The sequence below is a fragment of the Rhinopithecus roxellana genome, chromosome 21, assembly GCF_007565055.1.
Source record: "Rhinopithecus roxellana isolate Shanxi Qingling chromosome 21, ASM756505v1, whole genome shotgun sequence".
NCBI classification, from domain to species: Eukaryota; Metazoa; Chordata; class Mammalia; order Primates; family Cercopithecidae; genus Rhinopithecus; species Rhinopithecus roxellana.
In genome coordinates, this window is record NC_044569.1 from 47,530,119 (window position 1) to 47,544,253 (window position 14,135).

The 14,135-nt window shown below is 43.4% G+C and overlaps 1 pseudogene; it reads left to right on the forward strand.

Moving 5' to 3' along the window:
• Positions 1-12,921: 12,921 nt before the first annotated feature.
• LOC104672783 lies at positions 12,922-13,886 on the forward strand (annotated as a pseudogene).
• Positions 13,887-14,135: the final 249 nt, after the last annotated feature.

Genomic DNA, 14,135 nt, shown 5'->3' on the forward strand with positions numbered 1-14,135 from the left:
GAGAGAATACAGGTAGAAGCTAGAAAGCTGGTCCCGGGGGACGACGGTCAACCGACTGCCAACCCCGACCTCATAAATGCGACTTTTCCTTTGACCAGACCGGTGTGGGATTACAACACGGCAGAAGGTAGGGGACGACTACACCTTTATCACCAGACTCTCATGGCAGGTCTCTGGGCAGCTGCTCACAAGCCCACTAATTTGGCTAAAGTATACTCTGTTCTGCAGGGAAAGACAGAAAGCCCAGCTAACTACTTAGAAAGATTAATGGAAGCCTTTAGACAGTACACCCTCATAGACCCAGAGGCTCCAGGAAGTCAGGCAGCTGTTGTAATGTCTTTTGTAAATCAGGCAGCCCCAGACATTAGAAAGAAGCTCCAGAAATTAGAAAACTTGGAGGGAAAACAGCTTCAGGACCTTCTTCAGATAGCCCAGCGGGTTTACAATAATAGAGATACTCCAGAGGAAAAAATGACCAAGGTCCTGGCAGCGGTTGTACAAAAAGAGCATCTATAGCCAGAGAACACCCAACCTAAGCGGTCCCCCAGATATGATAACCTGAGCAAAGACCAATGTGCCTACTGTAAAAAAGCTGGCCACTGGGTAAGAGACTGCCCCAAAAAGAAACAACGACGGGGACCCCCTAGGTCTACACCCACACTAGTCACTCAAGACAAAGACTAGGGAAGATGGGGTTCGGTCCCCCTCCCCGAACCTAGGGTAACTTTGCAAGTGGAGGGGTCCCCAGTTCAGTTCTTGGTCGATACGGGAGCACAGCACTCAGTCCTAGTTGAAACTAATGGAAAATTATCCTCCAAGTCCTCGTGGGTACAAGGGGCCACAGGAATTAAGAAGTACCCCTGGACGACACAAAGAACAGTAAATCTCGGAGCCAAGAATGTAACCCATTCTTTCCTGGTCATCCCTGAGAGCCCCTGTCCCCTACTAGGGAGAGACCTGCTAACTAAAATGGGAGCACAGATCCATTTCCTCCCTGAGGGGCCCATCGTGACCAACTCCCAAAACCAGCCCGTGCCTGTCCTGACTATAACCTTAGAAGATGAGTACCGGCTCCACCAGGAGCAAGCGGCCCCTGACCAGGACATAGCAACCTGGCTTCAACAATATCCAGGAGCCTGGGCAGAAACAGGAGGCTTAGGACTAGCAAAACACCATCCTGCCTTGTTTGTCGAACTCAAGCCTGGGACAGACCCCATTCGGGTACAGCAGTACCCAATGCCCCTGGAGGCCAAAGAAGGAATTACGCCCCACATCTGTCGGCTCCTCGACCAAGGGGTCCTTCAGCCCTGTCACTCACCCTGGAATACTCCCTTGTTGCCGGTACGGAAACCTAATAGCGGGGAGTACAGACCTGTACAAGACTTAAGAGAAGTCAATAAGAGGGTTATGGTACATACATCCAACTGTGCCTAACCCGTATACCCTCCTGAGTACTCTAAACCCTAAACACCAATGGTACACTGTTTTAGATTTGAAAGATGCCTTCTTCAGTCTGCTTTTAGCCCCTCAGAGCCAAAAGCTTTTCGCCTTCGAGTGGACTGACCCTGAAAAGGGCATAAGTGGCCAACTGACATGGACCAGACTGCTGCAGGGATTCAAAAACTCTCCTACCCTGTTCGATGAGGCCCTCCATGAAGACCTGGGTGAGTACCGACGTAAACACCCTGAAATAACCTTACTACAGTATGTTGATGACCTCCTGATTGCTGCTGAGACCCGAGAAGCTTGCCTCCAAGGGACCAAGAGTCTCTTACAAGCTCTAGGGAGTCTAGGCTACCGGGCCTCGGCAAAGAAAGCTCAAATCTGTAAACCAGAAGTAACATATCTGGGGTACCTGCTAAAAGGAGGGCAGCGCTGGTTAACAGACGCCCGGAAGCAGACTGTTCTGCAGATCCCCAGGCCACAATCCACCCGACAAGTAAGGGAATTCCTGGGGTCGGCGGGATTTTGTAGACTGTGGATACCGGGGTTCGCAGAGCTGGCTAAGCCCTTATATCAGGCAACACGGGGACAGCAGCCATTTAATTGGACAGAAGAAGCCGAGTCGGCTTTCCAACAGATCAAAACCGCCCTACTCTCTGCGCCTGCACTGGGACTGCCTGACGTCACTAAGCCCTTCCACTTATACGTGGACGAGAGTAAGGGTGTCACCAAGGCAGTGCTAACTCAGAACTTAGGCCCCTGGCGGAGGCCAGTTGCCTACCTGTCAAAGAAATTAGACCCAGTGGCTGCCGGGTGGCCCCCTTGTCTCCGAATGATTGCAGCCACGGCCCTGATGGTACAAGATGCTGATAAACTTGTCATGGGTCAAGAATTATGGGTCATTACCCCACATGCCATCGAAGGTGTACTCAAACAGCCACCTAATCGATGGATAAGTAATGCCCGGCTCACCCACTACCAAGGACTACTACTAAACCCCCTCAGGATAACTTTCCTGCCCCCAACAACCTTAAACCCTGCCTCACTGCTGCCCAACCTGGACCTGGACGCCCCGCTCCATGATTGCACTGAGATACTAGCTCAGGTGCACGGAGTTCGAGAGGACCTGCAGGACTGCCCACTTCCTGATGCTGACCTCGTTTGGTTCACCGATGGAAGCAGCTTCATACACCAAGGCCAGAGGTATGCTGGAGCGGCAGTGACTTCAGAGACTGAGGTAATCTGGGTGGAACCCCTGCCCCCGGGGACATTGGCCCAGAAGGCCGAACTGATAGCGCTCACCCAAGCTCTTACCTTAGGGGCAGGGAGGAAACTGACAGTATACACTGACAGCCGATATGCTTTTGCTACGGCACATATACATGGGGCCATTTACAGGGAGCGAGGGTTATTAACGGCTGAAGGAAAAGAGATAAAAAACAAGCAAGAGATCCTAGCCCTGTTAACAGCCCTATGGAAACCAGAAAAATTGGCTATTGTACATTGCCCAGGGCATCAGAAACCAACCACTCCAATTGCTCAAGGCAACTTTCTGGCAGACCAAACTGCAAGGAGTGTGGCAAAGGCTCCTAGTCAACTCCTTGCACTCCAGCTCCCTGATCCAGGCCCCCGGGACCTGCCATATCTCCCTGATTATTCAGAACAAGATCTCCAGTGGATCGACAAACTTCCCCTGAAACAGATCCAGAATGGGTGGTGGACTGATACTAATGACCAAACCATCCTACCAGAAAAATTAGGACAACAAGTGTTAGAACACATCCACCGAACCACCCACCTGGGTGCCCGGCAGATGATAGACCTGATCAGATGCTCCAAGCTCAAAATCAGACATATAGCCGAAACGGCCAGCAGCATCGTGACCAACTGCCGAGTCTTCCAGCTTAACAACGCCTACCCCCAATCCCAGGCTGCAACGGGAACAAGGCTCAGGGGGACCAGGCCCGGCATCTACTGGGAAGTAGATTTTACTGAGATAAAGCCAGGGAAATACGGGTATCGGTACTTACTTGTCTTTGTAGATACTTTTTCAGGGTGGATTGAGGCATTCCCAACCACAAGGGAGACTGCTCAGGTTGTAGCAAAGAAAATTCTGGAAGATATCCTCCCCAGGTATGGCTTTCCCATCCAGATAGGGTCAGGTAATGGACCGGCCTTCATCGCTAAGGTAAGTCAGGATTTGGCTTCCATCCTTGAGGCAAATTGGAAACTACATTGCGCTTACAGGCCCCAGAGTTCAGGACAGGTAGAGAGGATGAATCGGACCTTAAAGGAGACCTTAACTAAATTGACTATGGAGACTGGCGCTAATTGGGTGGTCCTTCTCCCCTACGCTCTGTTCCGGGCCCGTAATACCCCTTACAGACTGGGCCTTACCCCTTATGAAATCATGTATGGCAGACCCCCACCCCTGGTTCCCAGCCTAAAAGATGATCTGCTCAAATCTGAAACAGAAAATGTCTCTGAACTCTTATTTTCCCTACAAGCCTTGCAGAAAATTCATCAGGAAATCTGGCCCAAGCTGAAGGAACTACATGAGACCGGCCCCCCACCGACGCCCCATCCGTACCAGCCGGGAGACTGGGTCCTGGTTAAGCAACACCGACAAGAGACCTTAGAACACAGGTGGAAGGGACCACTCCAGGTACTCCTAACCACGCCCACCGCCCTGAAGGTAGAAGGCATCGCGTCGTGGATCCACTACACCCACGTCAAGCCAGTGGACCCGACCTCTGACCTTCTCGGACCAATCACGGCAGCGACTGAAGCTCCGACCACGTGGACTGTGGACAAAGCTAAGACCAACCCCTTAAAACTCACCCTGCGCCGACAGCATAGCTCACATCCCTAGCTCAGGTCACCTTGCAGAACCGGAGGGCCCTAGACCTACTCACTGCTGAAAAAGGTGGTACATGTATGTTCCTAAAAGAAGACTGTTGTTTCTACATAAGTGAATCAGGGCTTGTAGAGAACCGGGTCCAAGAGTTACGCAAGTTAAGCATAGAAGTAAAAAAACAGCAGTTTGCTTCAGCTGCAGACCAATGGTGGAATTCCTCTATGTTTTCCCTGTTAGCCCCCTTCCTTGGACCCCTGCTAAGTCTACTATTTCTGCTTACCGTAGGACCTTGTGTTGTTAACAGAATTTTGCAATTTGTCAGAGAGAGGTTTGACACCGTACAGCTCATGGTCCTCAGAGCCCAATACCAACCTGTACACGCTGAAACAGAATCAGACTTATAAGACCCAAGATTGGCTCTAGAGATACCTGAGAAAAGGGGGGAATGAAAGAAATCAGGCACATTCCTCAGTCCTGGGCCCAGTACAAACAACATATATCTCTCAATTTCCTGGGCCCAGTACAAACACCATATATCTCTCATATCTCTCAACTTCCTGAGCCCAGTACAAACACGTCCCACCATATATCTCAACTTTAGAAAAACACCACCTGGAAAAAATCCCTGATAACGACACAGCTGTTTGTAGTTTTACTGAAAGCATGGGAACCAATAGATCACCACTAAATGTATAACTTAATATGTTAACCAATTGTAATGCTGTAACCTAAAGAATTCCCTTGTTCCTCTGTAACCTTACAAGTCCTATTTACATCGGGCTATAAAAAGTGAGTGCACGCATTGTTCGGGGCCCTCTTGTATGTCGTGGAACGGAGGGACCAAGTTCGAACTTGCAGTAAAGATCCTTGCCGGCTTGGCTTTGACTCTGGACTCTGGTGGTCTTCTTCGGGGAATAAACGATCTGGGCATAACAAGGGTTTTTACAGAGGTAATCAAGTTAAAATGAGGTGATTCGCTGGGCCCTAAACCAATATGACTATTGTCTTTATAAAAAGGGGGAAATTTGGACAGGAAGACATGCACAGAGGATGATGATGTGAAGAAGCAGGGAGAAGATGGCCATCTACAAGCCAAGGAGAGAGGCTTGGAGCAGACCTTTCCCTCAGAGGAAACAAACCCTGCCAATACTTTGATTTCAAACTTCTCACCCCCAGCACTGTGGACAATAAATGTCTGTTGTGTAAGAAGCCACTCAGTTTGTGGTACTTTGTTTTGGCAACCTGAACAAATACATACAGAGGGTAATGATAAGGAAAAGCCCTACCAGTGGATTGCTTGAGCTCAGGAGTTCAAGGTCAGCCTGGGGACCATGGTGAAACCAGGTCTCTACAAAAAATACAAATGTTAGTCAGGCATAGTGTCATGCACCTGTAGTCCTAGCTACTCAGGAGGCTGAGATGGGAGGATCGCTTGAGCCCAGGAGGATGAGGCTGTAGTAAGCCATGATCATGTCACTGCACTCCAGCCTGGTTGACAGAGAAAGACCTTGAGAAAGAAAGAGAGACAGACAGAGAGAGAGAGACAGAGAGAGAGAAAAGAAAGAAATAAAACGCTCCACCATCCCTGGATTCACTTGTATTTCCAATGAACTAAGCCTGGGCTCTTCCTGGTGATGGATTGAACTTATCTTTGCATTGAGGAGATATTGTTTTTAAAAATTATGAGCACTAAAGGAAAGGTTTTTGTGTTCAATACACTCTCTAAGAAATGAATAAGAATGTTCACTTAATCTTTGTAAAGGTCCTTAAGAGTTAAGCTTTGAGTGGACAGGCTGTTTCTTGATGATGCCAAAAGGATGAGGTATTACTGTAAAGCAGAAAAACTTATCTCTGTGTGGTATCAATAAAGTTCCATCCAAATCATAGCTTACTTAGAATGCTGAATATTTGTTGTCTTTTTCAAACGTGAGAAAACAGATTTTGGCTTTATTGTAATGCTGGCTGGAAGGCTTACTTGCCACATGGCCACAAGGTGGCAGGGCAGTGCCATTCTTCTGAAAGCCACCAGCAAAGTAAAACGCAGCTAGGACTATGTGGCCACACGTAGGAAGTCAGCAATTCTCTTCATGTTTACAAAGTTGAACTTTCTCTCTCTTTTTAAGCACTCCCTTTTAATGAAAATCAAAGTAGCATATGTTTTTAATTGAAAATGTTATCCTAGGCAACATAGTGAGACCCTGACTTTACAAAAAATTTAAAGATTAGCCAGCCCTGGTGGTATACACCTGTAATCCCAGCTACTTAGGAGGCTGAGGCATGAGAATCACTTGAACTCAGGAAGTGGAGGCTGCAGTGAAGAGATTGTGCCGCTGCACTCCAGCCTGAGTTACAGAAAGAGACCCTGTCTCAAACACACACACACAGAAAAATAAAAAGAATAAAACAAAAAATTCATTATCCCACCACTCAGAAACAAACATGGGATGTGTAGACCATTCCCAGCCTTCTCTGCCAATGCCACCTGCTTAGGATACCCCTCTCTCACCTGCTCTGCCTTGTCTGTCTCACTTCCTCACGCTGCCTAATGTACCCCTCCCCATCTTTCTTCTTAACACTCACTACTATTTCGCAGCAGTTGTCACTGCCTCCTCTGCTAGTCCGTGAGCACCATGTGGGCAGAGAACTTGTCCTGTCAACCCTTACTACTAGGAGCAGCAGTCCCAAGATGTCAACCCACTGCATTGCAGAACTGTCTATTTCTCCCTTCAAGTCTGTCATTTTTTTGGCTTTATACATTTTGGAGTTCTATTGTTTGGTGCACTGTCTTAGTCCCTTTTGTGTTGCTATAAAAGAATACCTGAGACTAGGTAATTTATAAAGAAAAGAGTTTTATTGAGTTCATGGTTCTGCAGGCTGAGGATCTCAATGGCATGACCCTGGCTCTGGCAAGGGCTTCTGTGCTGAGTCACAACATGACAGAGAAGGGCAAAGAGGAAGCAGACGTGTGAAGAAAGAGAAACCTGAGGGGTGACCTGGCTTGTAACAACCACACTTGTAGAAACTAATCAACTCCTGTGAGAACTAATCCAGATCCAGTCTTAAAACAGGAAGAACTCACTGACTACCTTAAGAACAGCACCAAGCCATTCATGAGGGATCTGCCCTTATGATCCAGACACTGCCCACTAGGCCCCACCTCCCAACACCACCACATTGGGAATCAAATTTCAACAGGAGCTTTGGCAGGAACGAAAAAAAAACCATGCCCAAATCATAGGAGTGCATATATGTTTATTATTGTTATATCTTCTTGATAAATTGACCCTTTATCAATGAATAGTGACTTTGCTTGTCTTTTGTCATTTTAACTTCATGTCTAATGTATCTGATATTAGTAGAGTTATACCAGCTCTATTTTGGCAATTATTTGTGTGGAATAGCATTTTCTGTCTGTTTATTTTCAGCCTATTTGTATCTTTGGACCTAAAGTTAGTCTCTTGTGGGCAGACAGCATGCTTTTATTTTTTAATCCTCAGTTTTTGTCTTTTAACTGGTGAGTTTAAGTTATTTATATTTAAAGTGATTACTGATAAGGAAAGATTTATTTTTGCCACTTTGCTCTTAGTTTTATACATTTTTTATGTTTTCCCCCCAATTCTTTCAATATTGCTTTCTTGTTTAATTGTTTTTTTTCTAATATAAAGTTTAGATTTCCTCCTAATTTTATTTTCTGAATATTTTAAAATTATTTTCTTAGGAGCTGCCATGTGCTTTCAATTAACATCCTAATTTTTAAAAAAATAATCGATAGTTATCTCTCTGTATCTATGGAAGGTTGGTTCCAGGACTTCCCTTGGACCACAAATCCTCAGATGCTCAAGTCTTTATATAAGATGGTATAATATTTGCATATAATGTACACACATCTTCCTGTATACTTTAAATCATCTCTAGATTACTTACAATACCTAATAAAATGTAAATGTTATATAAATAGCAGTTATGCTGTACTATCTTTCAAATCCATATGGTTTTTATTGTCATATTATTATCTGTATTGATGTTTTTCAAATACTTTTGACCTTTGGTTGGTCAAATCCTCACATACAGAATGTGTAGATACTGAGAAGTAATTACAATTATTATCATTATGAATAAATTTCAATACTATAATTGAAATTGGTATCAGGTTAGCTTTAATAATATACAAAAACTCTGCTCCTATACATCTGTCTCTTCCTTTTATGTTGTTATTGTTTATACATCTTTATACATTGTCTCCCATTAACACATTTATAATAATTTTATGCATTTATCTTTAAAATTATATATGAAACAAAAAGAAAATTTACAAGGCAAAAACATAATATTGGCTTTTGTATTTACCAATGTAGTTGCCTTTACCAGAGTAGTTATTTAAGGAAAAGAAAAAAGAAAGAACGAACTACTCTGGTAAAGAACTACATTGGGTTTTTTGTTTGTTTGTTTGATTGTTTGTTTTTTAGGTAGGGACTTGCACCCAGTCTGAAATACAGTAGCACTGCATAATCTTGACTTGCCACAGCCTCAACTTCATAGGCTCAAGCAATCCTCCCACTTTAGCCTCCCAAGTAGCTGGGACCACAGGGATGTGCTACCATGCCTGGTTAATTTTTCTATTTTTTGCAGAGTCAGAGTCTCCCTATGTTGGCCAGGCTGGTCTCGAACTCCTGGGCTCAAGTGATCCTCTCACCTCAGCCTCTCAAAATACTGAGATTATAGGCATGATCCACCATGGCCAGCTGTATTTCTTTGTATGCCTTCTAATTCCAATCTTATGTCTTTTCATCCTGGGGGACTCTTTTTAATATTTCTTGTAGGGCAGGTTGGCTAGTGATGAACTCTCTCAACTTTAATAGGGATATCTTAATTTTTGCTTCATTTCCGAAGTAGAATTTAGTCACATATAGAATTTTCGGTTGACAGCTTTTTTTTTTCTTTCAGCACTTTAAGTATGTAATCTACTGTCTTTTGGCCTACCTAGTTTCTGCTGATACATTAGCTGTTGATCTTATTGAGGATCCTTTGTACATGATGAGTAGATTATTCCTTGCTGCTTTCAAGATTCTCTCTTTGTCTTTGCCTTTTGAGAGTTTTATTATAGTATGTCTTGGTGTGTATCCCTTTGAGTTTATCCTTCATGGGGTTTGTTCAGCAACTTGGATGTATGGACTCATGTTTTCTTTTTATCCAAAGTTACTACCTCTTAATATTGTTGAAGTTTATTGAGTTATTATGTTTAGAGAACTAAAACAATGCCTGGCATATAACACCATTATGAAATATCAGTGTCTTTTTTTTTAATGTCAATCTACTTCTGTCTAAATCTGAGAAGATCTAATCAAAACTCTAGTAAATACATATCCTCTCTGTGTCCCAATTTTCTCATCCTCAAATGGAAATAACAATAATACCAATCTCACAAGCTAGCTGTGAGAATTAATTAATACACTTAAGAATTTATATCTCTGGCAAATAATATTTTGCTATTATTAGTATAATAATAATTATTATTGGTTGTAAATTCTAGTATATAAGAAGCCCAGATTGAAGTTGCCAGTTTGTCTTGTAAGGAGGTTGGAAGTTGTCATTCCCATTTTCACAACAAATAAAAAGCTGAAAAAACTGAAAATTAACCATTTTTTATAGCTCCATCAGATAATTGAGATCACAGGGCTAACCACTGGCTCCCAAGTTAGGAGTGAAATCGTTGCAAGTTGCTGGAGTTTCAGTGTGGAAAAACTTGGCCTCTCAAAGGCCAAGTCTTAAGGGGTCCCACACAATTATACATTTTGTCTTCAGTATCCCTACTAGGTTCTCAAAATGAGAATTAAAAAAAAAAAATCTCCTCATGCTTCTGGCAGGGGGAGGAGAAAGTAGTCATTTTGAAATGCACACAGAGAATTCTACAGATGGTTCAACTTATAATTTTTTGACTTTATGACAGTGTATAAGCAATATGCATTAATTAAGTAGAAATTATATTTTGAATTTTGAGTTTTGATCTTTTCCTGGGCTAGCAATACAAGACACAATAATCTTTCTTGGTGCTAGGCACTGGCAGCAAACCACACCTCCTGGTCAGTCACAATATCACAAGGGTAAACAACTGATACTCTAAGGTGTACTGTGTTGCAAATAATTTTGTGTTTTTGTATCCCATCATGTATACAAAATGTCCATCTGTGTCTCCTGCTTTGAAGAAGAAGAAGAAGAGGAAGAAGAAGAAGAAGAAGAAGAAGGAAGAAGAAGAAAGAAGAAGGGGAAGAAGAAGAAGGAGGAGGAGGAGGAGGAGGAAGAAGAAGAAAGAAGGAGAAAGAAGAAGAAGAAAGAAGAAGAAGAAAGCAATTACCTTTTTTTTTTGAGGCAGGGTCTAGCTCTGTTGCCCAGACTGGGGTGCAGTGGGCACAATCATGGCTCACTGCAATCTCTGCCTCCCAGGCACAAGCAGTCCTCCCATCTCACCTTCAGAGTAGCTGGAACTAGAGGTGCATGCCACCATGCCCAGCTAATTTTTTTGTAGAGACAGGATTTCACCATGTTGCCCAGGCCGGTCTCAAACTCCTGGACTCAAGCGATCTACCCACCTTGGCTTCCCAAAGCACTGAGATTATAGGAATGAGCCACCGTGTCCAGCCACAATTACTCTTTAAGGTAAAATTTTACTTAATTGCCCAGCATAAAGGCAGCAAGCCAGTAATGGCCACTGCACATAAGTTAGAACCTTCACAATTGACAATCTCAACCATCTTAAAGGATGAGAAGCAAATAACTAATGCAGTGAAATTATCAGTATTGGTTAAATCCACTCTCATCACAAAGAAAAGAGCTGGACTGATTATATGAAAAAAATTATTTGTTATCGGGATGGCAAACCAGATAGAGAACATACCATTTAGCCTACTAATGATCCAGGCTAAGGCAAGAAGTCTTTTCAACACATTAAAAGAATATACAGATGATCCTAGATATATGCAAATGTTTACCTCAAGTTATGGGTAGTTCCAATGCTTCAAAAAGTGTCATAATTTTCATAATGTGAGGCCAGTGGTGAGGCAGGAAGTGCCAATATTGAAGGTGCTAAAGCTTTTAAGGAAGAGCTGTACAGGATAATTATAGACAGGAAATATTTTCCAGAACCAATATTTAATGATGAAATGAGGTTGTTCTAGGAGTATATGTCAGAGCATACACACATTTATGGAGAATCCAAGACAATGCCAGGATTCAACACATTCAAAGACCGTTTTGCATTCTGCTTTTGAGTGGAAATGTGGAGGAGTTCAAATTAAAGTCTTTTCTAACCTAACACTCAGATAACTCTAGAACACCCAAGAATGTGAGTAAGCAGACATTTCCTAATTATTGTCATCATAACAAGGAAGCCTTAGTGACATCAGCATTGTTTGAAGACTAATTTTTGAACTACTGCGTTCTGCAGGCAAGAGACTATTGTAGGAAACACAATATCCCATTCAAGATGTTTCTGATCTTAAATATCACTCCAGGACATTCACAACATATCAGTGACATGCATTCTGATGTAAAGGTTGTATATCTTGACCCCTGAACACAGCCACACTCATTCTACCAATGGACCAAGATGCAATAGCTCCATTCAAAGCATACCATTTATTCCGAAGCATACTATTATCCCCTTCCATTCAATCTGTACCAATGATGAGTCCTAGACACCATCTGCTATTCAAGAAGTTTGTTCTGGTAGAGTTCTTATAAGGCTGATAGCAGAAGCAGGCCAGTGGCATGGGTTAGATAAAACCAGAGGGTCAGATGACTAATTGATTGGGAAGGTCTCTGTCCAGACAACATTTTCAGAGTTTAGAGAATCTTTCCCTCTTTTTTCATATCTGTGTTCAGTCCAGGTTAATTACCAGATAATTCTTTCATAAAGGGGGTTTAAGCTATTTTTGTAAGGGTAAGTTTTATTTTAAGGCTTCTGAAAATTTTATCCGTACAGAGGTACCCTTGTGCTCTAGGCCTTGCCTTCTGGAAATCACCATATCAGGTTGGAAATCCCTGGTCAGGTTGTATCATACTGCTGAGTAACACATAGTGCCATATCCCTGTGGTATGCTTAAGTGGTCTTTATGGCTACCATTAGTCTTACAGTCACAATATGTCTCCAGGTTCTAATGGGAAAAGTAGGCAACATGTAAGAACAAATGGGTACTGTAAGTAGAGAGAGGGAAACTCTAAGTAAGGATCAAAATGAAACAGCAGAAATGAAAAACAATGTAGCAGAAATGAAGAATGCTTTGATGGGCCCATCAATAGACTGGACATGCCAAGGAAAGAATCAGTGCTTGAAGATATGTCAGTAGAAACTTCCAAAATGGAAATGCCAAGAACAAAAAGAATGAAAAAGGCAGAAAAGAAAATCCAAGAACTGTGGGAGAATTACAAAAGGTATAACATACATATAATGGAAATGCCAGAAAAAAAAAGAGAGAGAAAGGAGAAGAATAAATATTTGAAGTAATAGTGACAGAACTTCCCCAAATTAATGTCAGATACAAAACAACAGATTCAGTAAGCTCAGAAAAGCCCAAGTGAGATAAATATAAAAAAATATACACCTGCTTTTTCCACGCTACCTATAGAGGGGTCCATACGGCGTTGTTCTGGATTGCTCTCATTTCAGATTCCCGTCGTAACTTAAAGGGAAACTTTTCACAATGTCCGGAGCCCTTGATGTCCTGCAAATGAAGGAGGAGGATGTCCTTAAGTTCCTTGCAACAGGAACCCACTTAGGTGGCACCAATCTTGACTTCTAGATGGACCAGTACATCTATAAAAGGAAAAGTGATGGCATCTACATCATAAATCTGAAGAGGACCTGGGAGAAGCTTCTGCTGGCGGCCCGTGCCATTGTTGCCATTGAAAACCCTGCTGATGTCAGTGTTATATCCTCCAGGAATACTGGCCAGAGGGCCATGCTGAAGTTTGCTGCTGCCACTGGAGCCACTCCCATTGCTGGCCGCTTCACTCCTGGAACCTTCACCAACTAGATCCAGGCAGCCTTCCGGGAGCCACGGCTTCTTGTGGTTACTGACCCCAGGGCTGACTACCAGCCTCTTACAGAGGCATCTTATGTTAACCTACCTACCATTGCTCTGTATAACACAGATTCTCCTCTGCGCTATGTGGACATTGCCATCCCATGCAACAACAAGGGAGCTCACTCAGTGGGTTTGATGTGGTGGATGCTGGCTCGGGAAGTTCTGCGCATGCGTGGCACCATTTCCCGGGAACACCCGTGGGAGGCCATGCCTGAGCTCTACTTCTACAGAGATCCTGAAGAGATTGAAAAAGAAGAGCAGGCTGCTGCTGAAAAGGCAGTGACCGGAATTTCAGGGTGAATGGACTGCTCCAGCTCCTGAGTTCACTGCTACTTAGCCTGAGGTTGCAGACTGGTCTGAAGGTGTACAGGTGCCCTCTGTGCCTATTCAGCAGTTCCCTACTGAAGACTGGAGTGCTCAGCCTGCCATGGAAGACTGGTCTGCAGCTCCCACTGCTCAGGCCACTGAATGGGTAGGAGCAACCACTAAATGGTCTTAAGCTGTTCTTGCACGGGCTCTTAAGCAACATGGAAAAATGGTTGATGGAAAATAAACATCAGTTTCTAAAAAAAAAAAAAAAAAAAATATATATATATATATACACACACACACACACACACACACACACACACACACACCTAGGTATATCATATTCAAACTGCAGAAAATCAAAGACAAAAAATTCCTCAAAGAAGCCAGAGGAATAAAACACCTTACCTATAGAGAAATAAGGAAAATAATTAAACTGGACCACT